Source organism: Epargyreus clarus, unplaced genomic scaffold (genome assembly GCF_041222505.1).
Source record: "Epargyreus clarus isolate Ecla_fem2 unplaced genomic scaffold, WU_Ecla_fem_2.2 ptg000023l, whole genome shotgun sequence".
Classification (NCBI taxonomy): Eukaryota; Metazoa; Arthropoda; class Insecta; order Lepidoptera; family Hesperiidae; genus Epargyreus; species Epargyreus clarus.
In genome coordinates this window covers 11,353,927-11,370,903 of record NW_027332230.1, presented here as the reverse complement: position 1 = coordinate 11,370,903, position 16,977 = coordinate 11,353,927, and the positions used below count along the sequence as shown (strand labels likewise).

The 16,977-nt window shown below is 34.0% G+C and overlaps 1 protein-coding gene across 4 annotated transcripts in view; it reads right to left on the bottom strand.

Annotated features, from left to right (window-relative positions):
• LOC140751463 (proton channel OtopLc) overlaps window positions 1-16,977 on the bottom strand; it is an 83,647-nt gene that overhangs the window by 64,321 nt on the left and 2,349 nt on the right. The gene's annotated exons all lie outside the window — the stretch shown is intronic.

The window sequence follows — 16,977 nt, the reverse complement described above, 5'->3', positions numbered from 1 at the left end:
TACTTTCGCCGCCCTTTGTGCGTTAATCCCGTCCTGTCCATTCATCTGGCCGTCCCATTCATCACTGGCCACACGACGCACATTATCGTCCAAGTTATCACGTATCGGACGTGACGGTAACAAAAAAGTCGTGCGCTCACAATTTTGGTGCTATCATGATTGTGCATGCAAAAGAATAGAAGTATCTGCTTGTGATATCAAAATATGATAATGATAATTTTTATCATCGTAATACTAGTTAAATGCAGCAAATAAGTGCAGCACAACTGCATCGAATTGAACAACGCGTCATATAATTTTAATATCCTTCAAACCGTTTGGGCTGTAAGGCAAAGCTTTTATGTTGCCAAAGAATGAAACATAGATAGGAACATACACGTTTAGAAACCCTCCACAATATTTTTAAATACTTATATAATTTCCGCAGTAGAATAAAGTTTGTCCGTAACTTCCAAAAACAAACTTTGCTTGTTTTTGGAAGTTACGGAACTTTTTGTTACGTTCTTCTGCGAATAGGTAGAGGACTTTACGAGTACTTTACCAATACCTACGCACTAAAATGGGTTTCAGCGTAAAAAAATAAAAACGAGAGATTAACGCAGGTGGCTCCGCAGGGTAAAGCTAGTGTATCCATAAATAGATCTCCCTTTAACCCGCTACTCGCATTAGAATATTTGATTTATGAGGCCCGATAGCCTGTTGAGTAAAATATTACAAAGGGTGCTACTGGGGAGTCCTGAGGGTTCCGAGATACAATCACATCTGAATACTGAAATACGTATCCTACATGTCATCATGTCAGCCGTACCCCTGCACTTTCAAAGTTACAAATAATATGTTTACACCAACGAATAGTTGGGATTTATTTTCAAATCTGTATTGTCGTTAGAAATATTGTGTTAGTATTATTTGCTTTTTATTTTATAAAACTGTGTTATAAAATATAATAAGATATGTATTTAGCAGCTTCAATAAAATACTTGGGAATTATTTTCATACGAGTATAGGTATATTTTATAATTTGGCAAAGAGAGTGGTTTTGTTTGGTAGTAATTTATTGTGACTTGAGAGATTTAGAAATTGACTAAGATTTTGCTTAGGTTATTACCGTTCATAGACGGTTATCATAGACAAAATCTTAACCTAGGTACACACTATTACAATCAATTTATGTTAATATTTACACAGTATTTATAAAGTACATAGACTTTAAAATCATCATCTTCCACACAAGTTTTGGCTTAATACCTCACCGGTATTTACAATTTACCCCGAATTAAACCACAGAGCAGTTTATAATGACGGTTGAAATATCTGGCATAATATTCCCATTCTGACGTAACTGCATCATAATGGCATTGCTGGATATGTGAGGCAGAGATACGGCCACCTGCAACATTACTATGTAGCTATCACATTTTCATACTATTTAAATTAATCCGAAATGTAACATGTGATTACCAATAGAGCAGGATTAAATCAATGTGACGCTATATATCTTTTATGTTATAGAAGTAGCAAACTGGCACGCAGTGTACCTGATGGTAACTGACGCCCATGGACATGTTTAATTAACCTCAGTTAAGATTACAACTCTACCTGAGGTCGGTCACAGATGCGTTGCTATCCGAAGAGTAAGTTGGAATGCGGACAAAAATATCTTCCTTGCCACACCGTTCATACCATTACCATATCTTCGTCAGTGAATTTAACTTAATCAGCAACTACACTTTTCATACCTAAATTAAGACATTATATTACTGGAAAACCCCAGCAATTCTTACATAAGTTGTGCCGTGAGTCTGCAAGCGTGAACACTGAACATAGACATTCATGTGAAGCGGTCGTTTTCGTACCGCGCCGCGCAGGATGAATCCTATAACAAACTGCGTCTCGGGAACAATGTAGCTCACGTCTTTAATGTGTAATTGTGCCGTCCCAACAAAAGCGTAGACGGGAAACGCTTCACAAAGAGCGGCAATGTATCCAAATATGTAAAACCCTTTGCGAGCGAAAAATGTCTCAATTTCATAGACAGTATTTCTGCGCTGATAGTATATTATTATGAGTGTAATGGAAAAGAGAAAGAAATTTGGCTCTCAGGTAAGATGCAAGGATATTGAATATTTTATATTTATATTATATTCTGGTATTAAGTAATAGAGTCCATACATATAGGTAAATGAAGATATCTTTCAGTACATTAAAAAGTATGTAGTTTACCATAAAAACTTTATAAAAGTACAATACGAGTAGTACGGAAAAAATCACTTTAATCTCATTTTTATAATGGGACAAAAGGATCTTTGTATAAAGTATAAAGGATGTATCTTTAATTTTAATAAAATGCCTCTTTGTCGACAATAATTGTAACAACTAGATAACGATAAATACAGAAACGAAAAACTATCTACGTAGCGAAGAAAACTCAACATTCATTTTAAATGAAAATACCTTTAAAGAAAACTATGATATAAACTTGATTTTTGGCAAGCTGCAATAAATCACGCATATTAGGTATATATGTAGGATAGGCACGGAAGTCAGGTACTCGAGATGTAGCGAGTCAAGTGGGCGCAGTAAAGGCTCATTTGCCGCTAATGGTGCGACCCCAAGTATATGCGCAATTTATGTGCATAGATATTCTCGTACTGAGTGTACCTAGTTAGGTAGCTTATGTGGCCGTCATAAATTTGTAAAAAACATAAAATGTGACGTAGATTTCGACTTTAGAGTAGAAATGGTGTAAAGTGTAGAGTTTCTATAAAAGACAGGTTATATAAAAATCGTTCGTTTTTAGATCGTTTTTTCCTATTTCTAAAAACGGTTATTATATTGTTATAGTTACAGTAAATCATTTTCTTCATAGCGCAATTCCCTAGAACAGATTTTTTCTCTTCCCCGAAATTAAGCATTACTAGATTTTCCATTAAGTAACATAAAACTAAAAAACGGCTTAATTTTTTGTCTCTTTGCGTCCACTCGTTCAGGTTATCAAAACATTTGACAGACATGAGTGTGTACAGTGTACGTAGTTACATACGAAAGATTGTTACAGACAAGGTTGAATCTAAATTTTTAACGCTTAACCCGTCTGGCGCTTCAAAAATCTACGTACGAACATATCTACGTTTATATGTTGGGTGGTGGCGTTAGTCGAAAAATACATTTTAATGTTATAAATAAATTATAGTTTAAAAACTAAAAACCACGCTAAATAGCACAAATAAAATCGTTAATTCTGATTCCTGACGATCCTGATGAGGAGAATGGTATAAAATTATTAAAATCTTGTATTGTCATCGGTTCTTGATAAGGGTTCAAAATTTTAAATTAATCGGACCGTTCAAAGTGGGTAAAAATCGAGTTCAAAGATTCCGTTACATACATACATACATACATACAACCCAAGCTAATAAAAGCGTGGTAAAAAGAAATATTTTACCGTTTTATTGCTATAAAAACATATGTGGCTCAAGTTATTCAAACACCGGGTACGTAATAAACGCAAACAGTTACGGGGCAAACGCTCATTTTATGCTAATGTTGTGGTACGAAATATTTACGCAATTTGTGCAGAACGTTTAGGTTTCGGCGTTTAGGTCGCTCTGAATTTCCAAGTCACGTATCAGTAGATAGTACGTACCTACGTAAATCATGCGTTGGGACTATTAAAATACCGTGAAAACAACGCTATTTGAACCCTTTTAGAATAAGTATAAAAATGAAGACTAGTATTCTCGTACCTTTACCTTATTCATAGAATATTGGGCTTGAATTGATGACGAGAGAGGGTAAATTTTGTTTTTGTACCAGTGTCTGTAAATACTTTTTTTGCAAATGTCATCAGTAAACCGGTTTTGGTAATTAATTCTTATCTGAAAGAGTTTTATTCCAAAGAAGGCTCATTATTAATATTTTAGCAATATATTACTTTAGGTAAATTTGTGCATAGGTTAACAACTAACTCGTGCAAACACTTACCTACTATAGGAAATTTCCTGTTATGATGACATATCAATATTATTTTGCATTTAACTAAAAGTCAGATACCGCTTAAAATATAATTCCTCACTTTATATACTTATAATTATAACTATAATGAGTTACAAAAGCCGATAACAACAATTAATGATCAGCCAAGCCTGGTTGCGCTGCGACAAGGAAACTTCTAAGGCTTCTCACAAAGTTCAAGTATCGGGTCGCCATTAAACCTGCAACGGGGCGTTATATTTTCCGTTTTATTTGCTCTTACATTATGTCCTAGTCGCTTCGTGGACAGAGGAATTTAATTAAACGACGAAACTGAAACAATAAAGCGACACAATTTTGCTATTATGTAAAATTAGGCTTTGCTATATCTGATTGCTTATGTTTTACGTATTTTTGCAATGTTATTAACTTCTTGCTTCTGCCAATGCGGCTTTCTCACATAATAGGTACTGGACAAATATTAACGAAAGATCGTAAACGTATTTTGATTATTTCATTTAATTTAATAAATTTTAAAGACAATAAATCCCCAATAGTATGCTGATCTATGCGTGTAAAGTCTATCAATTTGCTCTCGGCCAGCATAGTCAACTAAAGCCTAAACGATTCCCATCCTGAAATCATCATCCCACACCCAATTCACAGTAGAAGATCTGTAACAGCAGGTATAATAAGTAACGTTTACAAAAATACTATCATAATTTTTTAAGATTACGAAATACAAAAATACAAATTAAGTAAGTTTAAACCTAATACGGTTCTTACAGTGGTCCTACGCTAAAACAACTGCGCAAATAAGGTATCGTCGTAGCCGGCAGACCGACGAGAATTAGCTTACGCATGGCGCTTCGAATGCCATGCAGCCATGCTCACGTAGCTGTGAAGTTACATACTCGCTAGAATGCATTGAATGTCTACGCAAAGATATAAAGATATGTGCTATCATATTATTAATAATTATGTAATTCTTGCGGTATGTTTAGCAGCTTCTTGAATTGCTAATTCCAAAAGAAATTTAGGATCTTTCCACGCATAAGATTTGGAGGGCCACTGCTGGTTATAGTTCTCCCTTATTGCACGTTATTTAGTAGAGTCCTATCCCCGCAGATTTTGTGATCTTCAGCCATTATTATTTAAGACAGTTTTGCTGTTTTAAGTTGAACTATAATACGTTTTAGAGAATGTTTATTACATACTTCATAAAGCTAAGCTTCGATCCTACATACCTCTAGCATATACTTACAACTGGAACGTAAATATTTTAGTTAACACTTTAATCACCATTAAGAAACTCAACATTTAGATACTTACTAAGTATATTTTCCTAAGTTTTCTTGCTCCGTGATACCTATTTCGAACAAACATTAGTCAAGTATTTTAAAATTGCACTCAAACAGCAATCGAATGGATTTCCGAAGAACACTGAAAAACGACAAGTTGGGATGGAAAATGGAACGCCGTCGCAGACAGACCGGCGAAATTAGTAGCGCTTGACGCTTCAAGTGATATGCTCTCAGCTACGCGTCTGCTGTTTGGTTAGTCACTTCATTAGAGAAACTATGTAACCTCAACTGCGACAGTTTCCACAATTACGACTAAATGTGTAAGTTGAAGGATCTGTCAATCAGTGGTTCTATTTATGAATTATTTTAAACGTTTTATTATAATAACTAGCGATGCCCGCGGCTTCGCCCGCATTTTAAGCGACAGTCTCTACACTTACCCCTTAATATGTAAGTTGAAGGATCTGTCAATCAGTGGTTCTATTTATGAATTATTTTAAACGTTTTATTATAATAACTAGCGATGCCCGCGGCTTCGCCCGCATTTTAAAGAAATAATATGACATACATAAAACGGATTTTGTACCTGCATTGGAATGACAGTGGTGCCATCCGTCGAAAATTGGTCTTACCAACTCCCAAATCCTCGTGGGCTCTTGGACAACAACTTAGCTAAAGATCCGATTCGGATTCTACTTACGAATTAAAAATTAATAAAAATACCTTTTCCCACGGACTAAATCGTGAATCTAAACCATTCTCAAGTCCCCTTGAACACACACAACAAATTTAATCAAAATCAGTCCAGTCGTTTAGGAGGAGTTCAGTGACATACACACGCACATAAGAAATATATATATATATATATATATATATAATATATATATATATTATATATATATATATATATATATATATAGATTAGATGAACTAAGAACATGGTAACAAGTGAACCTGCTATTTTCCATGCAATAAAATAATTGAATAAACAATTATTAAATTAATAATTATAACTGATTAATAATTTAAAATTATATTTATATTAATAACAGGTGATACATGAATACATTTAAATTGAGAATTTCAGGATTTTTGATATTGATAATATATAAAGATCGAATCCTCACAATTTTATTCTCATATTACATTGTGAACATATTCACACAAAATCTTTCATCTCTTACCAACGCGGATTTATTAATTATGTATTTCAGAGCTATTTATTACCAATTAATAAGAACATTGGTAAAAAATTAATAAGTCGTGAAGGACACATGTTTTCGGACTATTACTGCTACAGAGTTGAATGTCTGTGCCTGGGGGATTACTACCATCTCTTAAAACAATATTATTTTAATCATACATTGAAAATAATGTTTTATAGCAGTCGTGGAAAGAAACAAAATAATGTTAATGCAATATTGAAATAAAACTTTCCTGAACTATGATGGTTTTTAAAAGGCGGTAGGCCTCCTGAACGGACATACACGTTTATATTTGGGTATGTTTACTTCAATTAACCCAAGTATTATCTTGTTTAGTATACAGGGGCAGCCCCTCTAAACTATCCAAGCATGGCATGACGCTCATCAACGCGACGGCTGCGGCGTAATTTAGTGATCGTCGCCAAAGTGGCGTGTGATGTTCCCGTGTCGCTTCTAGTACCATGCTAGAACATATCCACAACTATTTACATGTATACAAAAACTAGCTGTTATTTGTAGTCACCAAAAAAAAACATATACTCTACGTAATTAATATTCTACGTGTACCACGTCTCTTATACGTAGAATATAAGGTAGGGGTAAGGGTTAAGGATTCGTTTACAAAAAACCTTGAAAGTGTTTAATTATTTGTAATCAAAAATATTCATAGGTAGAGTTCAATTGGTATTTAACTCCTTGCAGAGTGGCATATTAAAAAATACTATTTAGAGGTTGCCTACATCATAAAATGAACCTTTTGTCCAAATAACGTGGTTATAGATTAAATAGTTCAATATGCAATAGATAATAGGTAGGTTGTTACTTATTTTAAGTATGTCCTAAAATGCATTAGTATTAAGTATAGATAAGTTAAGATAGATCAACAGCAGTGATAGCCTAGTGGTTAAGAAACGCGGCCTCTTGATCGCGGGGTCCGAGGTTTAAATCCCAGGCACGCACCTCTGATTTTTCAAAGTTATGTGCGTATTAGAAGTTAATTATCACTTGCTTAGACGGTGAAGGAAAACATCGTGAGGAAATCTGCATACCTGAGAAATCTTAAAAAAAAAGGTCTTCAAAGGTATGTGAAGTCTACCAATACGCACTTGGCCAGCGCGGTGGACTATGGCCTAATCCTTCTCACTCTGAGAGGAGACCCGTGCCCAGCAGTGGGATAGTAATGGGTTGATGATGATGATACCTAAATCCAGATTTTTTATCGGTTTAATAGATGTCACATAGCGTTCGAGAAAATTTTAAATTTGTAAATTACGAACTAATTAAAATTACTTAGAACAGTTCTCTAATTTATCGAATCACGTTGGCACTCGACAACGCAGCAAAACTAGCAGTCTGGCATGAAATGAGCAACGCATGTCGCTTTCGAGTGCCATTAACGTGTAATTCGCCACATCGTTACCATGTTTTCGTCAGTGAATTTAACTTAATCAGCAACTACACTTTGCATACGCGTAATACTCGTACATCCAGCAATACGTTATAGATTTTTTTTATAATATAAGATAAGCAGTCCACCTGATGGTAAGTGGCTACTGCCGCCCATGGACATCTGTAACCAACCCCAGATAGGATTAGATATTCCTACATGAGGTCGGCCACGATGCGCCGTTATCCCTGAGGACTAAGCTGGAACGCCTCGAAAGTCTGTCTCCCTTACCACACTCTTCAAAACGGAACACAGCAGCGCTTAACACTGCTGTTATTAGGTAGAAATAGGTGTGGCGGTGGTGACACCGGAGTCGAACCACAAAGGGTTCTACCACCTTCAATATCTACAAATTCTAAAGAACTAACTTTTCTAGAGTTTTAATAATGTCTTTTCAGATTATTGAATTCGTTAAATTTATGGTATGGTATGTGATGTAAATAATGGTATATGATATGGTATGTGAATAAAAATTAATATAATAATTAATTGTTTTTCGTACTTTTTGTATGGAACAACTAATTGTTATGCCACCTATACGGACACTAAAATTTTTGACGTATATATTAAAAATTAATGATCACCATTCTTAGTGACGCCGAAATGTGCAATGTTTTCGCAGGGAAACTGAAAGTTCTTAAAGAAAATATCTCAAAGATGTGTGGAATCTACCAATTTGTACTTGGCTTGGCTATGTGGTCTATGGCCTAGACCCCTCTATTTTGAAAAAAGACCGAAGCTAGCAGTGGGAGAGTAATGGATTGACGACATACTAAATACATAACATGAGCCATTAAACGGCAATAATATGCTTTTTAGATACAATAGAAGCGTACAGAACGAGCCTTGTTTTACCCCGTTGTTACACATACACGGATCACAACTTTACTAATTGGCAAACAGCTTTTCCGCCCTTAAACGCGCAACGAGTGGCCACTAGATACTCAAAGCGCCAGCTGAAACGCCAAATCTCTACAAAGCTTACGCTTAAAAGTTTGAATCGAGGAACTGTCTGTAGTGTTGCTTAATGATTAAACGTAGCGTAAAACGAAAGCTTTCAATGAATAAACATTGAGCTTCGTTATTATCTATTCATTTTTTTTCAGCTCGAGCTTTATTAAAGCTCATTTTCAGTTGCAAATGAACATTATAGTCAATAGAATAGTAGAGTTTGTGTATTACTTTTTTAAAGATTCTACACTCATATTATAATCTTACCATTACAATTATGTGTGTTATGAATGCCATGGATACAACACAGACAATACAAACACCCAGACCCAGAATCAAAATGTAGATTCAATATTGATGTGTGGCCTAGAGTCAAACCAGGTAACCTCTACATCTCACACCGCTATAATAATAATCTCGGTATAATAATCACTCTGTAATGCGAGTCTTAAATGTTACTTTATTACGAATTTTTATATGCGTGCATAAATATATCGAATTATACCTCTTAAAACTTGAAACACATAACTGAATAAAAATAATGGAACATGCTCTATCAGTAGGTATCCATCACACAGAACCAATGCGGATTGGTGAAATGATTCAATTGATTTACTCCTATTTCCAATATTTTTGAAATAATATATATATAGATTCTATCTAAAAAAGACAGTAGTATTTTGCAATTTAAATGCAATCGCTATAGTCTGAATTAATGCTAGAACTATAACAAAATGTTGTATAAATTTAGTTTAACTTCACAGAGACATCTATATTATAATGTATAATAGACAATCCCACTCGAGTCCGATCATAAACTACCCCTACCTAGTAACGACCCAATTGGAACATCGTATAGTATAAATAAGATTAACTATAAAACGTCAAACTATCATAACAATAATAATTGAGACCTCATTCGTAGAGGTTGTCGTCGAACATTAATGTATTTCGGAATAACAACTCGCAAAACTTAATTACTGTGTCGGTTTTTCAGTGAGCTGTATGCAAACAAATTTTAATTACATTAATTTTATTCATGCCTCAGACAAGTCACCCGTAAAGCGCCAAACTTTTTAACTAAAAAGTAATTTCCGAGTTTACCCCGTAGCAAGCCATTAGACGCCGTTTAAATCTAAAATGGAAATCAGAGAAGTCTAATATCGTTACGTTAAACCTAATAAAAACAATTCTCTCTGTGAGATGTTACACAGGCTTTTGTTCTTTGCACGTAAGTGAATTGAACAGGAAAATCAGCAATTTGCTTTTAAACTTACATTTCCCACGATATGTTACATGACATGATATATTACAGACTTAGGACGATTTGAATCGTAATGACCGTTTGCATTAGCGGCCTTATTACATTAATCCACTCAATGTTGAAATCAACAGCACCCCAAGAGACATTATAAAAATATAAAGCTTGTAAAAAGCAAATAATTTGGTAATCGGCTCTTTATGTACAATATACAATATAATAATAGTTAAGCAATTTTGCGGTACCACAACTGTAATAGCCTAGTGCTATTTAGGCCGCTCACGAAAGGGATCAAAGGGTCAAATCAAGGGCACGCACCTCTGATCTTTCGATATTATGTATCTACGTGTACATATTCTTATATACTTCAAATTAATGATCATATGCCTTAACAATGTAGGAAAACATCTTGAGGAAAGTATCTACATTACATTACATTAAATTATGTGCTTCTGAGTCCTCTAAAAAATAATTCTCCGAGGTGTGAAGTTTACCAACTCGCACTTTGTCCAGGAGTTGAATAATAATGAATTGTTAAAGGCAAGCGAATCAATTGACAAAAAAATTCCTATCCATACTCGTACTTCTTATTAATAGTCGACCTCACGAGAAACATCCTTCAAGCTATTTATGCCACATTTGTGACTGATGTTACCATTAAGGTAGCGCAGATAAATCATAGGCAAGGAACTATTAGTAAACTTCAAAGGAACCTGAATAGTACGCAAATATTCCACATCCGTAGCCAAGTACAGGAAAATAATAAAATAGCTTGGAGCATACGAGGCGATATCCTGAGTCTAACGTTCATGCGAAATCAATGACAGACAGACGGCAATCGAAATATATCGCGGTATTGTAGGAACAAACTGCCGACAAAAGATAAGTGATTTCTGAACGCAAATTCATTTCAAGGCAGCGTTTTATTAGGATTTTATTTACTTGCTTAAAATAGATGAATGTATGTAGTATATCGTGGAAATAAATTTTCTTTCTTTTTAACTAATATAACATCTGATAGAAGACATGGTACATTACTTAACAAGTGGTGTTTCAACTCTTTTTGATGAAAAGTGGGGTGATCATTTGTTCTTGATCATACTTTCCTTTTTTATTATATCAGTGATTGATAAAAATACCTTCTTCGCTATTTTCGCTATTCATCGCTTAATTCTTAGGTATACATTATTTAATCAAGTTATTTTATTTTTTTTCCTATGTAATTTTGGTCGAACAGGATAATGTATTGTAAGTATTAAATAGAGCAAAATGCACTTACCTGTCAGCTATAATTCCAAGATAAATATCAGGACTAATGCAGTTCATACAGACAATCAATAACTGACATAATGTGAACGGTTTGAATAATGTTATTCTTTACTAGACGCGATCTGTAAGCCCAAAAACTCATTAGTTCGTGCCAGGATGTGAATCTAAGACCGGCCGAGATTAGTCAGAGACCATTACGGCATGACTTTCCTTGTGCGATGCATGGAGTATTATTACAAGGAGAATGCCCATTGTTGATACTGATTTTTCTTATGCGTCAAAATGAAAGTAATATTAAAATTATTTTTTTATTTTTTTACATAATTTGTCGATCAGAATAGTTTCTTTGAACAGGGGATTCCATTTAAGACAAAAAAAGACGAAATGTTGATTGTTGTTCTTAAAAATTAAAATGGCGGAATTTTATACTCGGAATTCAATACGATCTATTAGTGTTTTGACTAATGATTTTTCTCATGCATCAAAATGAAAGTAATATTAAAATTATTTTTTGATTTTATTTACATAGTTTGTCGATCAGAATAGTTTCTTTGAACAAGGGGGGTTCCATTTAATATAAAATAAGACGAAATGTTGATTGTTGTTCTTAAAAATTTAAATGGCGGTATTTTATACTCGGAATTCATTATTTTAGGTTTTTAGGATTATTTTAGGTTTTTTTACCTACTACCTTTAAAAGTAAATGGAATATGTTAATCCAACTACATTATAGGTACCTACTATCAGTTAAAACCGACCATCAATCTATCGTCGGATATTTTCGATTTTGAGGTTATGTAACATTTCGGTAAATAACTTCCGAAGCCGGGTGCTGATCTAAAAAATAATTATTGGTGGTAGTATTTGGTTAATTATACATCGTCCATAACAAGTTACAATTTGATGCAACTCTGGACGGCGCTCCATACTTTCATGGGCATTGTCCTTTATTCGCATAATTTTATGAGGTACCATTCCATAAGGAATATGATGCGAAATTTTGAAAACTCACTTGAAGTTCTAATAGGCAGGTACTTTCTTATAGGTCGGTAATTAGTAGGAAAATATATTGTAAGATATAGGTAGAATTTTATAAGACAAGTTATAATCTTATAATATCTGACAACAGTTTAATTGTTAATTTTTCCTTAATTGTTAAGTGTTCCATGATCTCTGTGAGTCCTATAGTCGGTACTTCTTATTCATAATTATGCATAGTTACAATACATAATGATCTATTATTTTATTGGTAAACGAAAATAATTTGGAATGGCCTATCTATGGGAATATGAGTTCTTTACAATATTTACAAACGTGTATGAAATCTATCAATCCAGTTGCCCAGCGTGGTCGTCATAGGTACTTTACCTTCAACAGACCCAAGCCCAGCAGTGAGGTATTAATGATAATCAAATTTGGACGCACTTATTAACAAAACAGACAATTCCAATAATGGAGATAATTTATTGCCACCAGACAGCCGACGTTGCGTTTTCCAACCAGGCCGGTATACATCAACTGAATGGTTTATGTTTTGCAGTGTCACACTCAATGAAGAGGCGGTTTCATGATGAATAAAGCCCTCGGTTACGCTTTTGATTTATAAAGTGACTTTGGGCTTGGTTAAGTCACCTGGGGATTCAGTGTTGCTGCGATAGAAGCTTTGATAAACCCTTCTTTAATATTAATGGATAAAACGTAATTTATTCAGAAATATTCAAGCTCATTGAATCATTTAATTATATTAGTCTATGAAAGGAAAATGTCTACAATCTTACAATAGGTACCTAAAGAGTAAATAGAAACTGGCAAATAATTGATTGTTTATTTTTTCTTTGTCTATAATTGTATTTAAACACATTATAGGTATAATCCGCGCCAAACTGCTAGTCCACTATGAAGTTGTTACGAGCAGGTATAGTCATAAAATTTGCTATGGCGACGCGATTCATTTCGATATTCAGAGCGGACTAGCGGTATGGCGCGGATTATACCTATTAAGAAAAATACAGTAGTTTTATTCATAGGCGTTATATTAGGTTATTTTTAGGCTTTATTTCATAATAAAAGACCAACTCAAGCCTAACCTACATTTACTAGAATAAACAGGAGACTCATAAACCCTTAGAATAACAAGTACCTATTTCCTTGATTACCCGAGCCGTAAAATAAATCATTATGTATGAACTCGTAAATCAGCTTAACGCTTTAGCTGCATATTGAATACCTACTTAATTCTAGAAGATCGCCGCCGGCTGCGTCTACATCCGCCGACATTCCTACATATTTACTGTTTCTACATTGCTGATAATAGAGAAAATATAAAGCATGTTACCAAAAGAAATGCGTTGTGGTGTCGCCTAACACCCGCTGTCTACACTAATATTATAAAGAGGAAAACTTTGTTTGTTTGTTTGGTTGTAATGAATAAGCTCAAAAACTACAGGACCGATTTTAAAAATTCTTTCACTATTCGAAAGCTACATTGTCTACGAGTAACATAGGCTATATTTTATATGAAATATATTTGATAAATAGATTTTGAGGCGGTACAAAGTTTGCCGGGTCAGCTAGTAAATAATAAATCTACCCAATTTGCGCATACCTAGGTAGAAATTGTCTCAAACTTTGGTAGGCATAATATTATATAGATTATAAGGGCGTTAGTAAACTTCTTTATAATTAGAGCCTAATCTAATACATTAATCTCTGTAAACTATATCATTTAGTTCGTTCATCTGTTTTAGGTGCCATTTTACATTCATTCTTCTAAGAGCCCAAATAATTCAATTTTTCAGTGGACTTAATAAAACTTTAAAGATAAATCATTGATGTCTATACCAAAATATAAACCAAAACTATTTAACCACTTCCTATTGCGAATGAGTCATTATCTGACGCAACTGTTCTTAGAACCCTACTGATTTTCATAGGATAATAGGTATAGTTAGTTTTTCATACAAATTTCCTCAAACACATCGCTCAAGTTCCAAATAATATGTAGGTACGAGTTATTTTCCTACTAAGTACAAGTTTACTGTAAGCATAGTGCAATCTATTATGCAATGTTTTATTTTGGACACAATTGTTCTTTGGACTATTCATAGATCATCTAAGCCTTCAAAGTATTCTAATAATTCCGACAGCAGAACTGATCTTTATAAATTACTAGCTGACCCGGCTACGTTGTGTTGCCATATTAATAAAAAATTGTTAAGGATGAACAACCCTTATCACTTAGGGGTATGAAAAATAGATACTAGCCGATTCTCAGACCTACTGAATATGCATATAAAATTTGGTGAAATTCGGTAAAGCTGTTTCGGAGGAATACGGTAAGTAACATTGTGACACGAGAATTTTATATATAAGATTAAACTACAATAAAATAAAAATTGAAAATCTTAATTTATTAAATAGTAGGTATTTTGAAAAAATAACCACGGCTCCTTAAACGTACATTTAGAGAAATGTAGAGAAAATTGTTTTATGAAAAACATTGTCTATTAAAATATCTACAATACAAAAAGCAAAGTACCTAATCCAAAATGATTTACTCTCAATGATTGAATGTCAATAGTTACGCAAAATCAGTAATCGCTTACGTAAATCATTAACCTTTAATCAATCTCGCACCACATTACCTATCGAACTAGATCGCTGCCAAAGTATCGTATGGACTGGCTATTAGTTCCGACGGCTGACCGTGTCACGCCATAACCGCACGTGGTTGCGACCGCTAGAGAAAGCCGCGACCCGTCCGACTGGTGACGCCGTCGCCGGCACACATCGCCGACTCTCGTATACAAACTACACCTTTATTACGATTTTTAAAACACGTCACTCAAGTGACATTTACGAAAAACGAACTCTAAAAGTAAAAGAGAAATAACCATATAAACCAAAAAAATATGTTTGTAGCGCCCAAGTACCTACCTACTATCAGAATCGAGATGCAAAAGTTTTAAAATAAAATATGTTTTAGTTACAAGAGAAGCATCTACCTACATAATATCTATATTAAATAGGTAACTACTTAAAATATGCCTAACTTAACTTATAATCTATTTTTTTCGATAATCGCCGATCTTCCGAAGTAAAATAAGAAACACTTATTCAAATATTATTGTCTAACAACATTGTTCGTGTAATCGAAACTCCGCGTACAATTCCGATCACCTATAATGTATTCTTTGTATTCAATAATATCAATTCCATCACCTATAATGCATTCTTTGTATTCAATCCAGAAATTAATTGAAATCGCAATAGCTCGAATTGAAACGCGGTAACACAATTATCCTCACTCATAATTTATGTCGCCTCGTAATTACGTTCACGTATTAACGCCATCCTTTACATAGATCTCTCTATATAAGTAGGTTCAGTTATTCATTTAACGGATACCTTACATCCCTACTGATATACTTTAAGTAAAATCATAACATTCCATTTTCATTAAAGCGACCGCCATGAGAAATGCTCTTCCTCGTGTACGTTTCAAGTAGGGTTGTCGACAGTTTTTCTGATGATTATACTTGTTTTTCAGAATAACCGAAAAGTAATATACCAAATTCTCTTAAAAATATAGGGAGTTAGTACTAGTAGGTAGGAGTTAGTACTAGTAGTATATTATGTCAAAAAAGAGCAAAATAGATTATTAAATTAAATGTTTTCATTAAAAGTGCGTGTATTTGCAATTATTCTTTGAATATTTTTATTAGTTTATTTTTTTGATTAAAATGCCTATTATAAATTATAATGCCAAATAGCTTTATAATTATAATTTATAATGCTTATACAACATTAAATTCAAACAAAAAAACTTTAATCACTTTATAAATTCGAATCAACAAAATTATTCGAAATAAAGATTAGCACGCATGAACATAGCGACACTTATTATAGTTATACGTGTTAAGAATATTTTTTTGGCAACCCTAATTTCAAGATGAGAAAAAACAATTTAAGAGCCCATCATCATGAACACACGCACGGCGTCTGCGGGAACGAGCAGATTTCTTATAAAAAGTCAGATTGCCACTCCAACCACACCGCTCGCGCTCCAGCGCGCACGCAACCCACTCGGCTCGTATCCAGCCACATACGGTACGCAAGCAACGTAAACATTTTCGCAACATTTTATGAGTGTATAATTAATTAAAATCTTAGTTAATACGGAAGTAAGTTACTTTTAGATGGTAGAACCATTGTGGTTTGAATCTGGCGGCAACACCGCCACATCTTTATCTGCCTAATGCAGCAGTGTTCAGCGCTGCTATTTCGCTTTAATTAGACAAACTTATATGAATCATTTCAACTAAGTCCTCCTCAGATGTAGCAATACATCTGTAGCTGACCTCTGATAGGACTCTTTTCAGGCAACAGACGTAATTTACCATGAGGTGGACTACACGCTCGTGTGCTACTTTTGTTATAAGAAGAATCTACCTACCAACTTTTACTTAAATTGGATAGAATAACACCAAAAATGGGCAAACTCTATATTTATTTTAAACTAGCTCTATAACGACTCTACCGGTTTTACAAGGTTTCGGTTAAGAAACC